At 41.3% G+C, this 15,743-nt stretch overlaps 1 protein-coding gene across 3 annotated transcripts in view; it reads left to right on the top strand.

Annotated features, from left to right (window-relative positions):
- The window catches only part of NCKAP5 (NCK associated protein 5), a 623,862-nt gene that overhangs the window by 29,194 nt on the left and 578,925 nt on the right, over window positions 1–15,743 (top strand). The window contains exon 1 of one of the 3 annotated variants that reach the window (XM_075117770.1): window positions 13,109–13,323. The exons of the other annotated variants lie outside the window; for them this stretch is intronic. The gene's annotated coding sequence lies outside the window, so the exon portion shown is untranslated. Of the gene's footprint in view, window positions 1–13,108; window positions 13,324–15,743 lie in introns of those variants that run through there. 3 annotated transcript variants of the gene reach the window in all.

Below are 15,743 nucleotides of genomic sequence, written 5' to 3'. Positions count from 1 at the left end.
TAATAAAATCAAGGATTGGGTCTCATTGTGCCAGGCACTATACAGAAAAATCACAGAGGATGGTCCCTGCTCCAGAGAGTCCAACAGTCAGACAGGTTGCAATCGAGGGACTAAATAGATAAACATGGTGGGACTCTTTTGGAGGAAATCTCAGGTCACCACCTGCCCACTCAAAATCATTTAAAATATCAAATATTTTCTACAAACAATTCATGAATAAGTCACAGTCCAAGAATTATCACAAACACCTAAAGCACTTAATGGAGTGGACCTGCTTTAGGTGGTTTGAGATGTTACCTTTCTTCCATTTTCACATAAGTAGCCATATTGAATTAATGGGATATCTGAGTAGGCTGAGCTTTACTCATATTGCTTCATAAAAAATAAATAAAATGTTACTCTAAAATAAAAGCCATCTTCAAAAAATGAGGTTGCTAAAGGCACAGACACCTAGTGCAGGAACGTTACTCTGGTTTGAAAAATATGGAGGTCTTGGTGTTGTCACTGAACATGTAAGGTAAAACAGGTTATAGGAATACATGAGATTTTAATACACTACAAAAAACCAAGAACCTTATTCAATACACCAGAATGGCTCACTTAATGTATTTTTGGATAGATTATGTTACATTCAGTATACAGTTATATTCAGATTAGGTTGTAAATGAGCAAATCAACACCATGTTTCTGGCTCCAGTCCCGATATTTTAAAAGTCTTTCAGTGGCAGAAAAAACACTGCTATTAATTGGATGTCATTGCAGAAGAAACAAGAGCTCTTGAGTTATTTAGATATCCTAAGGCTGCAAAACAGTAAATTGCATTTGTTTTATTACACATGCCAAAGTCAGGGACACTGGAGAAATAAACTACTTTCAAATTGTTGGGATGGTTGGAAGAGGTGGTAGAGACTTAATACCTTGCACGTCTAGAGACATGGATTCATACAGTACTACTCTAAGCAGCAAACAAAATGTGTTTGGCCTCATTCAGATCCCTAGGGGGCATTCATACCCCTATGGCACCATATAAATATAACATGAATTAATAATTCGCATCGTACACAATACAAAACATTTCAGCATGATGGAAATTCTCTTCTCTGAAGAATCCTAGTGCTAGCAAAGCGGAAGAGGTGCAGTGCAGAGGTCAGGGACATTTGCAGAGGTGTGCTGGAAAGATTGCAGCATGCTTGGGTTATTTTAGTCAACCAGGGATTGAGCGCAAGGAGTTCCAGAGCTAAAAGCATCAACTCTACAGCTTGAATTAAAGAACCAGGCTCGCTCTGAATCTGGGGCCTTTAATAGACTCACATTCTCTGTGGATCAGGATGTGTAAAAAACACTGACCAGTGGGTTATACTTGGTTCTAGCCAATGATATCCAATCCCTACCTTCATGAACATCTACATATAATACAAAGGGGAGAGTGTGTGCATGTGTGTTTAAAGAGTGCGAAGAAGAAAAAATCCCATTGGTTGAACTAAGGTGGAAGTAGCACAATGAACATTCATGTGACTTTTTAAGATCAAAGGAAAGTGGGGTGGGGTGCACTGCTCAGTGTGTACTTGAAAAGGTTTTTGATATTTAGCAGATATAACAACAGTCAGTTAACTAGCCTGAGACTTAAATCTTCAGTTAATCACAAAACATGTTATTATTCAATGTTTCAAACACATTCAGTGATCATAGAATCATAGAATTGGAAGGGACCTTGAGAGGTCATCTAGTCCAGTAACCTGCACTCATGGCAGGACTAATTATCTCTAGACCATTCCTGACAGGTATTTATCTAACCTGCTCTTAAAAGTCTCCAGTGATGGAGATTCCACAACCTCCATAGACAATTTATTCCAGTGCTTAACCACCCTGACACTTAGGAAGTTTTTCCTAATGTCCAAGCTAAATATGCTTTGCTGCAATTTAAGCCCATTGCTTCTTGTCCTATCCTCAGAGGTTAAGAAAAACAATTTTTCTTCCTCCTCCTTGTAACAACCTTTTACATACATGAAAACTGTTATCATGTACAGACTAAACAAATCCAATTTTTTCAATCTTCCCTCCTAAGTCATATTTTCTAGACCTTTAATAACTTTTGTTGTTCTTCTCTGGACTCTCTCCAATTTGTCCACATCCTTCCTGAAATGTGACACCCAGAACTGGACACAATACTCCAGTTGAAGCCTAATCAGTGCAGAATAGAGCGGAATAATTACTTCTCATGTCTTGCTTACAACACTCCTGCTAATACATCCCAGAATGATGTTCAATTTTTTTGCAACAGTGTTACACTGTTGACTCATATTTAGCTTGTGGTCCACTAAGACCCCCAGATCCCTTTCCACAGTACTCCTTCGTAGGCAGTCATTTCCCATTTTGTGTGTGTGCAACTGATTGCTCCTTCCAAAATGGAGTACTTTGCATTTGTCCTTATTCAATTTCATCCTATTTACTTCAGACCATTTCTCCAGTTTGTCCACATCATTTTGAATTTTAATCCTATCCTCCAAAGCACTTGCAACCCCTCCCATCTTGGTATCATCCACAATCTTTATAAGTGTACTCTCTATGCCATTATCTAAATCATTGATGAAGATATTGAACAGAACCAGACCCAGAACTGATCCCTGTGGGACCTCACTTGTTATGCCCTTCCAGCATGACTGTGAACCACTGATAACTACTCTCTGGGAATGGTTTTCAACCAGTTTTGCACCCATCTTGTAGTAGCTCCATCTAGGTTGCGCTTCCCTAGTTTGTTTATGAGAAGGTCATATGATACAATATCAAAAGCTTTACTAAAGTCAAGATATGCCACGTCTATTGCTTCCTCCCATCCCCAAGACTTGTTACCCTGTCAAAGAAAGCTATCAGGTTGGTTTGACATGATTTGTTTTTGACAAATCTATGTGGCTGTTACTTATCACCTTATTATCTTCTAGATGTTTGCAAATTGATTGCTTAATTATTTGCTCCATTATCTTTCCAAGTACAGAAGTTAAACTGACTGGTCTGTAATTCCCTGGGTTGTCCTTATTTCCATTTTTATAGATGAGCACTCTATTTGCTCTTTTCCAGTCTTCTGGAATCTCTCCCATCTTCCTTGATTTCTCATAATTGGAGATGCTGGGTAATATACCGGTAACTTCTTTTTATTTATAATGTGTGTTAAGGATTTTGTTTAGCTTGAATTGAGTGGGTTATATTAGGCTTTCATCCATATGATTTTGCCAGCTTGTTCTGGTTTTCCCTTACAATATAAAGATAAAGCATTCTCTTCCTTCCTCTTTCTCCAAGCAATGCCTTGCATGCTGAGTAATCAATTAAACTCATGATAAGTGGCTGTAAAATGTTACCATTCTGATTTGGTAGCAGTTTATACCCATTTTACACATGTGTAAGTGCAGGGCAGTGCAGAATCAGAGCCACAGGATATTATTCTGGTCTACGTTACACTGATGTACATCTAATATAATGCCTTTGATGTCACTTAAGTTATATTGTATTTGCACTAGAATAACCAAGCAAAATTTGAACCGTGGGCTCAAAGTGTTCTCTGAAAGACATGCACACAACTGCCATTGGCTGCAGTGGAATAATTTCAGGGGAGGACTTTGGTGGAAAATATGTGCATACATCAGAACAAAAGTTTGGTCAGTAATTTTATTTTGATCTAATAAATTATTGTGGAGCCAACTACATCTACATATATTTTTCTCTTTTGTTTTTTGTTTAATGCCTATTCATGGATTAAAGAAACAAAACAAAAAACAAGAACATTCTGGCAGCAGAATTGTTCAGTGGTGTTTTTTAATGTACAACTTTATGTAAGCGGGGGGGGGGGGGGGGGGCAAATTGTCCTCTCAAGCAGATTGACTCACTTTACATGTGGGGAAGAGACAGCTGAACAGCCAGGAGGGAAATCTGCCAATTCAGAAAAAGTATTGTAATAAATCTACACTGAGACTGCATGGTTTGTTTTGAATGTTAGTTTGCGTTTGATGGTTCTAATCTAACTGAAGTCTTTATCATGTTGTTTGAAATTGTATCTTCAGGGCTGAGATGATCACTGAAACTTGCAAAGGCATTTGATGTTTATTCCGTGTTGCTCAGTGCATTTATATCGCTGCACAAGGAGTTTCTCTTTCTTTATAGTGTTCAGTAAAATCTTCAAGAAATATAGCAGAGAACAGTATGATAAGCCAGAACAGACCATCTCTTCACTGGGTACTTTCTACCAAGACAAGAGGAGGGGAGATTCTTTGAACCTTTTGAAGTAGGATGACTAGGGAAGTTTTCTCTTCAAAAAAATAATAATTTCAGAGCTGTTTTAACATTGTTTCAAAGGTACAGGTCAATTTTCCCTTTTTGATGAAGAGTCTCTAACCAGCTGCTGTGAGGAGTGTTTATATATATATATATATAATCAATCAGATACAAAATAATTAGGCCATATGGTTGAAATTCTGTTGTGTGCATAGGCACTGACTCTGTGGGTGCTCCAGGGCTGGAGCACCCACGGGAAAAAAATAGTGGATGCTCAGCACCCACCGGCAGCCCAGCTGATCAGAACTTCCCCCTTCCTCCCTCCCACTGCAACCAGCTGTTCAGCAGCATGCAGGAGGCACTGGGGAAGGGGGAGAGTGAGAGCAGGGCGCGCTATGGAGAGGTGGCAGAATGGGGGTGGGAAGAGGCAGGGTGGGGCCTTGGGGGAATGGGTGCAGTGGGGCAGGGCCTGGGGCAGAGTGGGGGGTTGAGCACCTCCCAGGGAAGTGGACTGCCAGTGGTTGTGTGCAAAAATTTATCACTGCATTTCCATGACACTGTGACACTTTCCAAGAGGACTGCAGGGTGGATACCTGGAGACTTGCTCTGAAGAGCCTGTTTTTTAAGCATTTGAGAAAATGGTGTTCCCCAGTTGTTGAGACTGGAAGTAGGAATTCCTGGACTTTAATCTACCACTGACTCCTTCTCTGGCCTTGGGCAGGTAACTTAACCTCTATGTGTCTTAGATTTGTAGCATGGAGCAAAGTCATCCCTATATCTTAGGGCTGTTATGAGAATAACATATTCATGTCTGTGAAGTACCTTGAGAGGCTCTCAGAGGTGTTATAGGGTGCTGTATAAGTGGACATGAAGTAAAATGGGAAGCTTTGACTGCAACAAGAATACATTACGGAAGAGAGGCTCTGGATATTTCTAAAATGATGCATATTATTATTTTTGATCACTTAAATAGGGTCAGCAGTGTGGTAGATGCTTCACAGGTATTGGCTCTTCACTAATCTTGGTGAAGATAGGAGAAAGCTGGGAGATATGAGGAGGAGCACGAGTGACTTTAGTCTCTGTAAATGGCTCTAGGGCTGTTCAACATGCCCTATTTGTAGAGCCTTGGGAAAGGATGGCTCTGATTTTTGATTGCTGATGCAATCATTTACTTTTGCTGGTGTATAGTGATCTGAATCAGGCCCAATGCTTCTTGACTGCTGCGGGAATGAGTAGCTGTAGTGACAATTTCCAATGGATGCAGTGGTTCTTCTCTGGGACTACTGCAGTCAGCAGCCACAATGTTGCAAAATGTCATAGCTGCTGCTGGATCTTGATTGAATCTGTGTGTGTGTGTGTGTGTGTGTGTGCTCGTGCATTAATGAGATTGCCTGCGTACTGTGACTGATCAAACAGTAACCTGATCGTACAAACACAGAAGCTAATGAGAACAAGTACCATGGCAGGTTGTCCTTGGTCAGGATCATGGTGGATTGATTGTGTTAGGAAATCCACATTGTGGCTGGAACAAGAGTGGGCAGAACAGGAAGCACTGAACAAATGGGCCTGGAGATGTGAAAGTCACTGGCTCCTTCCCGAGGGAAGATGCTGCATGGTGAAATAGGCAGGCTGTGAGGTTTGTGAAGGAGCCAAATGGAGTACAAGTCCAGCAAGGGAGAAATTAAACATGTATAGTTGGCAACAACAGTTTTCCCCTCCCGCACAGAGAGAGAGAGAGAGACACCTCATCCCCTTATGATGGATGACAAAAGAGGGAGGGAGGAAGAGGGGAGAAACTGTTCTTCCTCCAAGCAGTGAAGGGAAGAATAGAGGAAGAGAGAGGCTCACAGGTGGATGGAGACGGGAGGTTAGTAACACTGATGGCTTTATCTTTTCTTTAGTCTTCTATGAGAGGCTTGTTCTTCCACTGTGCTATGCCAGTGTATGTATGTGGATGGTTTTGGGAAGGAATCAGTGCCTTTAAATATTATGTAAATACATACATAAAATAAACCAATCTAAGCAAAATTAATTCTTATTAGCATAATCCACTTTCCTCTGGAGAAATATTTTTTAATGAGTTGATATGGAATTATGTCTCTGAAACACATTGTAAGGCTGCATTTTCCACCCTGATGCTCATCTCCATCTGGTGTGTGCGTGTGGGAAGACACTCTGCATAAAGCTGTCTGAATAAAATAAATTCCTTGTTTGCTGTGAGCGGCTCTAATCACTCTCTTTTAATAATGAAGGAGCAGTGAAGTTTCCAATGGACAGACACTGAAAGATGTTATAGCAAATATTCCCAGTTTGGGTGGATGGCCCTTCCCATCACTACAGGCGATTGTTGGGGTCCGTGAGCTTTGCCTACGTAAGGGTGTCAGGATTGGGTTGAGCATGTTAAACAATGAGTTTGATGTGTAGGGATGTGGGGTGGGAGGACCATGTGTAAGAATCTGCTCTCAGACACAGAGAAATGCAAGTGATTAACTCCATTCCAATGTCCAGTTCATTGAGTAAAAAGGTAAATGGGCTCTCATCCAGGAATACAGGGTAGTCCAGACAGCAAGACCATTTAGTCACCTGAAAGAACAGAGAGCCATCACAGCTGCTGTGGAACCTGTCACAACCGGGTTGCCAAGAAGCCAGATGCCTGCATCTGGAGGAATGTGGGTTTTGCAATGTAACACCTATGCTTTTTGACAGAGAGCGATATATCCAGAAGGGAGGAGTGTGAGCTCAGATCAGTCAGTGTTCTCATTAAGGCCTCAGTCGTGCTGTCACTTAGACACATGCTGAGCTGTAGGCATCTCAGCACTCCCATTGGAAACAGACTGTGCGGGTACCATTCTAAGACTCATGGCTTACTAGAGACCAGTTACAACAGCCCCACTGGGACTGCTCCTGTGTGTGACAGATGTCAAGCTCTGCCTAACTCATTTTAGGACTGGAGCCAGGGTCCTGAACCTTCAAAGACTTTCACGTGTGCTTAACTTTGCACCTGGGCATAAACCTTTGCAGGATTTGGGCCTTGGAATGTTCTTTCTTTGGGCCTGACCCAAAGCCTAATGAAGTCATTGCCATTAAGTTCAATGAGCTGTGGATCAGGCCCTTGGTGTCTGAATAATTGTAATAGTTCCAGGGACAATGGGGCGGAAAGGAAAAGAAGAGTGGTTTAAACCTTTAAATTACCCCAAACCAGTTTTGTATGTTACCTGCATTTAATTAAACATTAAAATGAAAAAAAAAAAAGTTTTTGATTGCTGTTGGGTGTGGGGGGGGGGGGGGGGGAATTGAAGGTTCCACACACTGCCACTGTCATGAACCATGACACAAATAGAACTCTCAAGCTTGGCTTAAAACTTGCATATTCTTGTTGTGAGTTTACAATGAGGCAGCTTCACAAAAAATCTTATTGTGAAAGCAAATGTTCTTTAAGGGTAATGGTCATGATATTCTGAGCCAGACGATCCCTGTCACAAACAGGAAGGCTCTCAGCACAATACTATGGTAGCAGTGGTGAGGGAGCCTCACAGAAGTGTTTGAAATTGGTTGCATATCACTGTTGTAGCTGGCAGAACTAATAGGTTCATTTTAGATTCCCTAACGGCTAAAAATATTGGAGGAAATCTTTCATATTAGCCCTTTATGTTTCATGACAGTATCTGCTTTCAAGGCTTCATCTTTGTAATTAAGGATAAGATTTTGGATGGTGCAGGAATTGAGTTGGAGGAGATATTCTTGCACAAATGCACCTTTGCATGATGCACTTTATGCTAAATCACCTTCTCAGGTACTAGAGAGGTTAATAAAGATCTGGGGAATGCACAGGTCATCCCATAAAGCTGTCAATCAAGTACTGGAAAGACTGTGGAGATGCCATTCTAAGTGCATGTACTTATCCCCCGAGTTCACTTTGAGACCATTTACCACAGACAAGCTAGATTTATGCTGCACTATGACTCCATTAGATTGTGGAATAGCCAATCAGAGGGCAGTTTACTGTTATTAAATATTGTTAGCGGCTTTCTCTGCAGTCTGAGGAGAAATCTATTGTTTGTTACAGCAAGAAAGCATTGCCTTGCTAAAGACTTCTCTTACCTCTTCACTTTCCTTGGCATGCAAGGGAGGTAGCGTGAGCTTTGAAAAATCACCCTGCAGGGAAAACAACAAAACTGTCCTGGTGATCAAAAGCTTCCAAGGCTGATCATACTGTTTCAAGTGAAGATCAGGTGTTAACAATGAGAATTTAAGGAGATGCATATCCTACTCCCACATACCTTTTTCACATATTTTCACTCCCTTGTTTGTCCTGTCTGCTTGCTACACCCCAGCTAGTAGGCTCCGAAAATATTTACTGTGCAAACGTGCTAGGAACCAAGGTATGTTTAGGCATTTGTATTGTCATGCTGTTCAGGACTTATTTATGTTGGCTAAAGTGAGTGTTCAAAAGGTTTTAAAATGTAGGACCAAATTCTGGCCTCGGATGCTACCATGTAAATCTGGGGAAAGTTCTTTGATTTCCAGGAGGCACTCCAGGTTTCCACCAGTGTATGAGAGAGCCGAATTTGACATATTCAGGAGAATCCTTTTGTCAATTAAGAAAGAAGCACCACCCATTCAGTGGTCTTGGTAAATGTACATTTTGTATGCAGCCAGTTAGGAATAATGCAGCCAGTTAGGAATAATGTCCATCAGCGTAGCCCTCTGAAACGTAACTGCTGCTACTGCATCCACTGATCTGCTTGTCCTGCCTCACCCCCAGGAATAGCCTGGGGAACAAATAAGGGCTTGTCTTTACTACCACACTGAATCAGCACTGCTGTATCAATGCAGCCATGTCAATTGAGCATGTCCGGTGAAGATATGCTATGTTGATGGGAGAGCATCTCCCACCAACATAGCATGACGTAGACACCGCTTTAAGTTGATGTAAGTTACGTCACTCACCGGGTGGTTTTTTCATTCCTGAGTGATGTAACTTACTTGGACTTAGGTAGTAGTGTAGACAAGCCCTAAGATTCTCACTGTGACCTAAAGGTCAACAAATTTAGGCTTTAATGAACCAAAGCAGGATACATGTACCATGGTTGAGGATACCTCACTGAAAATGCTCTCCGTCCAGTCTTCTTACTGGTGGTTTGACCACCAGGGAATCTCAGCTGTCAGGGTACTGCACTGGGAGAAAAGATGGATACCTAACTAACCATTGGGGGTGACGTGTTGGTAGAAAATGGGTGTATGTATGGAATTTAGTACTGATGTGTTGGGTATCTGGGCCTTTTAAATGTGTTTGTGGTTACATGGACCTTTCATAATGCCTCAGGAGCTTTTTGTGGTGCTAAAACAACTTGATCTGCTCTTCTCATGGTATTCCAGTCCCTGAATGGTGGCAATACAATGTGAAGACCAGATTTTGCTTTATTTTGGCTTCATAAAGGGCTTCCTGAATTTAAAACTAACACAGTCAGTGAGATATAAGGGCTTATCAGAACACACATGGGTTGTAACAGAAGCTGAGTATACTGTGATAGGGAAACATAATTGATGAGGAGTGCCTAATACCTGTGTGAATTGAGTAATTTTGTTGTCTCACCAGTTTTTTGTACATAAATCCCCCATTTCCACTGGCTCCCTACAAAGCAAGCTATAATAAATTTGCTTCTTAGATGTGTGGATAGAGTCTGCCTATGGTGTATTGGTTCCAGTAGGGACCACTATTTTTTAACGACCTTAAGTATTTCATCTTCTGGTAGCCAATGTTTAGTTAGTGATTGAATTTTAATCTGTGAATCTTGTTCTCTAACAAATCCTGCTGCCTTTGCACCCAAACAAGCTTAGATGGCTGTGTCTTGTGGCGTCATAGAACAGAAATTAAATTGATAAAGGCTGTGACAGTGCAAAATGATTTTTAATGGTTACTCCCCTAGAAAGAGGTCTAGCCTGTCTCCCCTGGAGCAGAAACATGCACAACCCTAACTTACATGGAAAATCTCTTCCTGGTCTATTTAGAAAGGATAGTCTGGTAGCTGAGCACAGGAATAAAGAAATCTATGTTCAGGCTTCACCTCTGCTGTAGGCTTTTATCTTGGGCAAGTCAAGTAGTGTCCAGTTGTGAAAGATGTTGAGGTGGAGGGTCTAAAAAAATTGGGGTCCTGTTCTGCCAGGGCCAACCTATTCCTGTGGAACGGGGAGGATCTGACCAATGGATCCTCTGCACTGCTCTAGTTGGGGAAGTGATCTGGTCATGTGTGCCAGTATCTGACTTAGAAATGCTCTAAAATTTCCTAGTGAGTTGCAAATTTCCATACTGTAAAATGTACAAGAACTAGGTTGAGCAACATAAATATTCATTGGGAACAGAGTCTTGTTCTGTAAGTGCTGCCTTGTGTGTGTGTGTGTGTGGTTTTTTGTTTGTTTCATGAGATTGTAACTGTATCGTGAAAATATAATGATAGGTTTCAGAGTAGCAGCCGTGTTAGTCTGTATCCGTTAGTCTCTAAGGTGCCACAAGTACTCCTTTTCTTTTTGAGAAAATATAAGTTTTTGATCATTTCATTTAGATGAATAAGCATTTGAAAATTATTTGTCTTAATTTATGAAATGCTGATTCCCTCTTTTTTCTATTGGTCCCCCTTTGTGTCAGTTTACAAACTGATTTTGTTTTCAAATGTGTAGGAATTTAACATGTGTTTTAGAATTTTATTAATGCATATAAATCTTTGCAACGGAAGGGCCAAGTAACGGAGAAAATCACATTGTAAATTAGCATCAGATTTACACTAAATCTAACCCCTCCAGATTACGGATGGGTTTGTTCCTGTTAGAACAACATAAGGCCTTGATTAACAGACCCATGCAGCCGTACAGAGTCCTATTAACATTTGCTTCAGTGGAATTCTTTGCTATACCACCTGCAGGCAGGGCTGGGGTGTAAAGTTGTCTTAGGAGTTGAAATCCATGTACTTTAATTATGTTGTGTTGTAACACTTCTCATTGAAGCACATTCATCTTCAAAGTGCTTTGCAAATATTATGAGTCAGATTGCGGGCTTTGCACTGGTGAGCACTTGCAAATTGTTCCATTGGCTTCAGTGGGACTACTCGTGTAACTCCCTGCCCACTATTTCAAATTGGGACCCGCCCTCCTTCCATTAAAGTCAATGGGAATTTCGCTCCCTGACTTTAATGGAAGCAGGCTTGCAATGACACCACTGTGAGGTAGGCAGTAAGTAATACCATCGTAGTAGAACTGCTAGTGCCTTGAATGGTAAGGAGCTGTACAGACACACATGGAGAAATTCTAGAGAGACTTTACATCAATCACCTCCATTTTCAGGAGGAGACCACCCTGTCTTCTTGTTCCAGATCTTCTGTCCTAGGTAAAACGGTGCATTAGAACAGACAACAGAGCTTACCAGGTGTAGTCCTTACCTCTGTGAGCAGTCCCTTTGACTTCTACTCAAGATAGCAAGATACACTGCTGTTGTGTAATCACTAAACCCAGGGGTAAATATTGGCAAGAGAGAGCCCTTTCATCATTAAGGCAGGCCAGGGGCCAGAACTTTAGCTGGTGTAAATTGGCATATCTTCTCTTAGCTGGTGTAAATTGATATAGTTATACCAACTGCCACCAGCTGAGGATCTGACTCAAGTTTTAGTCTCTGAAGTGATGCAGGAGTGTAGGATGATTGCTCTACTAATCATGGCTGAGAAATTTGCAAACAAAAATACTACTTTAATTTGGTTCTAAACAGTTCTCCAATCTTTCAGTCTGTGGTTGAATCTGCATTTTTGTTTTCTGAAGAAGAATCAATGTATACTTCCCAATATTGAAGTTCCTCCCTGTTGAAACCTAAACAGATTGCAGATATAGTGTAGACAGATGCAGTTCTTACACAGTGCCCTTCCTGTGTCCCAAGTTCTGACTTGAAAAGATCAACTTCTGAGAAACAGGAGTCAAGGTCCAAACTTCCTGCTAGTCCTGTTCTAGACTTCCCCTTTAGCAGGAATTCCCAAGGAAAAGGCGTTTGGCCAAAGTAACGTCAGTGCTAGTTTTGTGATGTGTGTTCTACAGACTGGGGGGGACTGACTAGAATCTGTCGCACTCATTTCACTTTTAAAACACCGTTTTGTTCCAAACCACAGTCCCAGGAGAGAAAGGTCAGTACTTTAGGTCCTTACCACCTAGTATTGACAGACTAGCTGCCTTTGCCATTCAACTTCCTTGCTCTTTATATTTTCACCTTTTAAAAGTGAGGGATTAAATAGGATTTTATAAAGTCTTTAAAAAAGTCAATGAAACTACAAATGAAACTATCTTGTAAGTCATGGTGTGATCAAAATAAGTGATAAATAAAGGAAAACATCAGGGCTGACTATGAAAGTTATTTTTCTACAATGAGAGTTTAGCTGAATATTCAATTTCAGCCCAATACTGACATGGACTCTAGGTTTCCTTTTATATGTGTGCCTGTGTGTAATTATATATGCACACACATACTAGAAGTAAATCCTGATAAAGTACTGCTTTCATTTAAATCTCTCTCTTTCCATTGTGTAAGTTGATTAGGATGTACTCAGTTTTCTGTTTTTCATGCACACACTGACTACTGGTCATAAGAAATCGTAATTTGGGTAACTAGAAGTATTTACTTATGTAGAACTGAAGCTCCTACTAAGATGCAAATTGTGCTGCAGGGGAGATAGTTGTGCTTTTTTCCCTCCCCTTCTCTTTTCTTTTTTGACAGTCAGTTAATAAAGACTCAACAATAAGCAGCTGCCAGTGATGTCATTTGGGACTTTGTCCACAGAGCTTGTATTTACAAGTACCGAGCAACTACATAACAGCAGAAAAGCCAACTACCAGCAAACTTCATGTCTGCAGTTACTGTAGGACTTTGTGGATAGTCTAGAAAGCTAACCCTGTTCTTCTGACCACAGAGTTTTAAAGCTTGGTAAATAACCACTGGATAAACTCAAGAGAATTTCTGGACTGCAAAGACTTCTTATGGTTCTCATTTCTCTAGGACTGTGGCATGTTTTAATTGAACAACTGCAAGTAAGGCTTTTGCTGTTTTAGTGTTTTATCATATCTACAAAGCTTCTTTTCTTTTAAAGAATATTGCATTGTGTTTCAGTATTACTAGTTGTGGTAAAGGATTAATTATAACAGCAGCAAGTACGCAGTTAATAGCAGGAATTACAGTCAGACATCTGAATCCGTTTCAAGTGTGACTAATAGTCCCATATAGCAAGGGTAATAGAAAAATCACAACTTTAATTCTAAATTTTATGTTTGCATGTGATGGTTATGCTAACTTGACTTTTTTCAGTGTAACTGCAAAATTACACTCGGATTAGAAAACAAAGAAAAATCACAAATATTTTTCATCAGTTGGCTGATGAAGTTTTTATGGTGGTTCCCAAGTTAGTGTCATTTTAGGACAATCAAAATTCATTCAAATAGTTAACATAGTTTCCTTATGAAGTTGTATTTCCTGCTCATCTATACTTAGGGCAAAATTAGTCTGGTTTGACTTTTAATCTCTGTACTGGCTCTGGAAGCATAGAAAGTTTAAAAGTTTGTAAATCATCCATTGAAATCATTCATGTAAAATGAGATGTATTCTACTACAACAGGGACAGTAGCATTTTTATTTTATTTATTTCTGTTAGATGTAAACAACGAATGATAAGTAACTGAACCGCTACTGAAAGGGGCTGCCCTATTAAGTGCTATTAATAATACATTATATTTCTTTAGTGCCTTCCATCCAAGGATCAGAGTGTGCTTTACAATCACTACTGAACTCAGCTTCAAACAACCCTGTGAGTTGGGAATTGCATTGTCCCCATTTTACAGTGGAGGGACTGATGCACAGAGGTGACCTTCCAAAGACTGCGCAGGTGCTCTGTTGAAAGGCTTGGAACACATCCCAGATATTCAAGTTCCCTGTCCCCTGCCTTAAGCAGAAGACCACCCTATTTAGTGTAATTTCAGATATACTGTCTATTCTCCAGAAGAGCCACCTGATCACAATACTGGCCATAAAAAGCTGGAGACATCTTTTTTTTATTACTACTTTCCTCTACTTAATGATGTATCTCCGTTGGGAAAACAAAGCACTCTTCCTGCAGGAGGAGGCGGAAGGAAGCTCCTGCTGTTAAACATCTGAGGGTAGGTCAGCATATATCACATCTGGTAGCAGCAGCGGGGGCCGGAGCCCCGGGCCCTTTTAAATTGCCTGCCCTGGGGCAGCTGCTCCTTTTGCCTGCCAGCCCCCGATTGGCGGCCAGGGTTTGGGGGCAAAAGGGGCAACGACATTAAAGCGCTGCCGTGGCAGTGCTTTAACATTGCTGCCCCTTTCGTGCCCCCACCCCCACCCCCCGTCGGTGGCCCTGGCCTGTACCGGTACACTGTACTGGTATGCTGTACTGACCCATTCCAACTTACTTTCACCCCTGCTGGCTGGATCCATGCTCAGGATTATTATCCTAGGGCTAGATTTAAAGGAGGCTATAGGCATTGCAGCACTAAGCACCACAGGACCTAAGTTTTGTGGTGCTTTGCCACCTACTGGAATGTATAGCCCTAAGTTAGACATCCAGGCTCCCTAGCACTTTTAGAAGGATGACGCCTAAACTAGCCAGTAGGAAATATGGAGGAGAGGGGTATGGCCTACACCACAACCCTCAGAAAGAGTTAGGCATCTACATCTGATTTGGAGGGAGGCACCTATCTGCAGTCATGATTCACAGCCATGGGTCCTCTCCTGCAGATAAGCACCTAAGCACTTCCTTATGTTTATTAAAAACAAGCAAACAGACTCCAGGAAGAAGCAAGTGGTAACTTCCCCTCCCTTTATAACAGTTAGCCCAGTGGTTACAGTTCTCACTCAGGATGTGGGAGAACCAGTTTAAATTCCTCCCTCTGCCTGATGTGGAGAAGAGATTTTAATATGGGTCCCCCCCTCACTGGAGAGTGCCCTAACTACTCAGTTTTGGGGTATTTTGGGACAGGTGCTCTAACCCAGTGTTTCTCAACGACCAGTCCGTGGTCACTGAGATCTCCTTGACACAGTTTAGGAACTCAGCAAGCTGTTCCCTGGTATCAAAGAGGTTGAGAAACACTGCTCTCTAAACATTGGGCTAAAAGCTACAAGGGGGTACCACCAGCCCTCTCTTCCTCTGGCTCTTTTGTGTGGGTTTATGCATAAGTGCACATGAAAAGCCCCATTGATTTCTATGGGGCTACTCACCCACATAAAATCACTCCTATGTGCAAGTGTTTAGACGATTGGAGTTTAAATGAGCAGAAACTGAGACTCATCAACACTTACGAGAGGTCCAATCCTATTTCCATTGTAGTCAATTGCAGAACTCTTAACTGATTTCAACAGGAGCGGGATCAGACGCTAAAAGCCTTGAGAATTTGGGGCCATTTTTCTTTCATTTTCCTTACCTTAGGTTGGCAACATA

Source organism: Caretta caretta, chromosome 11 (genome assembly GCF_965140235.1).
Source record: "Caretta caretta isolate rCarCar2 chromosome 11, rCarCar1.hap1, whole genome shotgun sequence".
Lineage (NCBI taxonomy): Eukaryota > Metazoa > Chordata > Testudines > Cheloniidae > Caretta > Caretta caretta.
The sequence above is the reverse complement of the archived record's forward strand: the minus strand, read 5'-3'. Positions and strand labels throughout refer to the sequence as shown.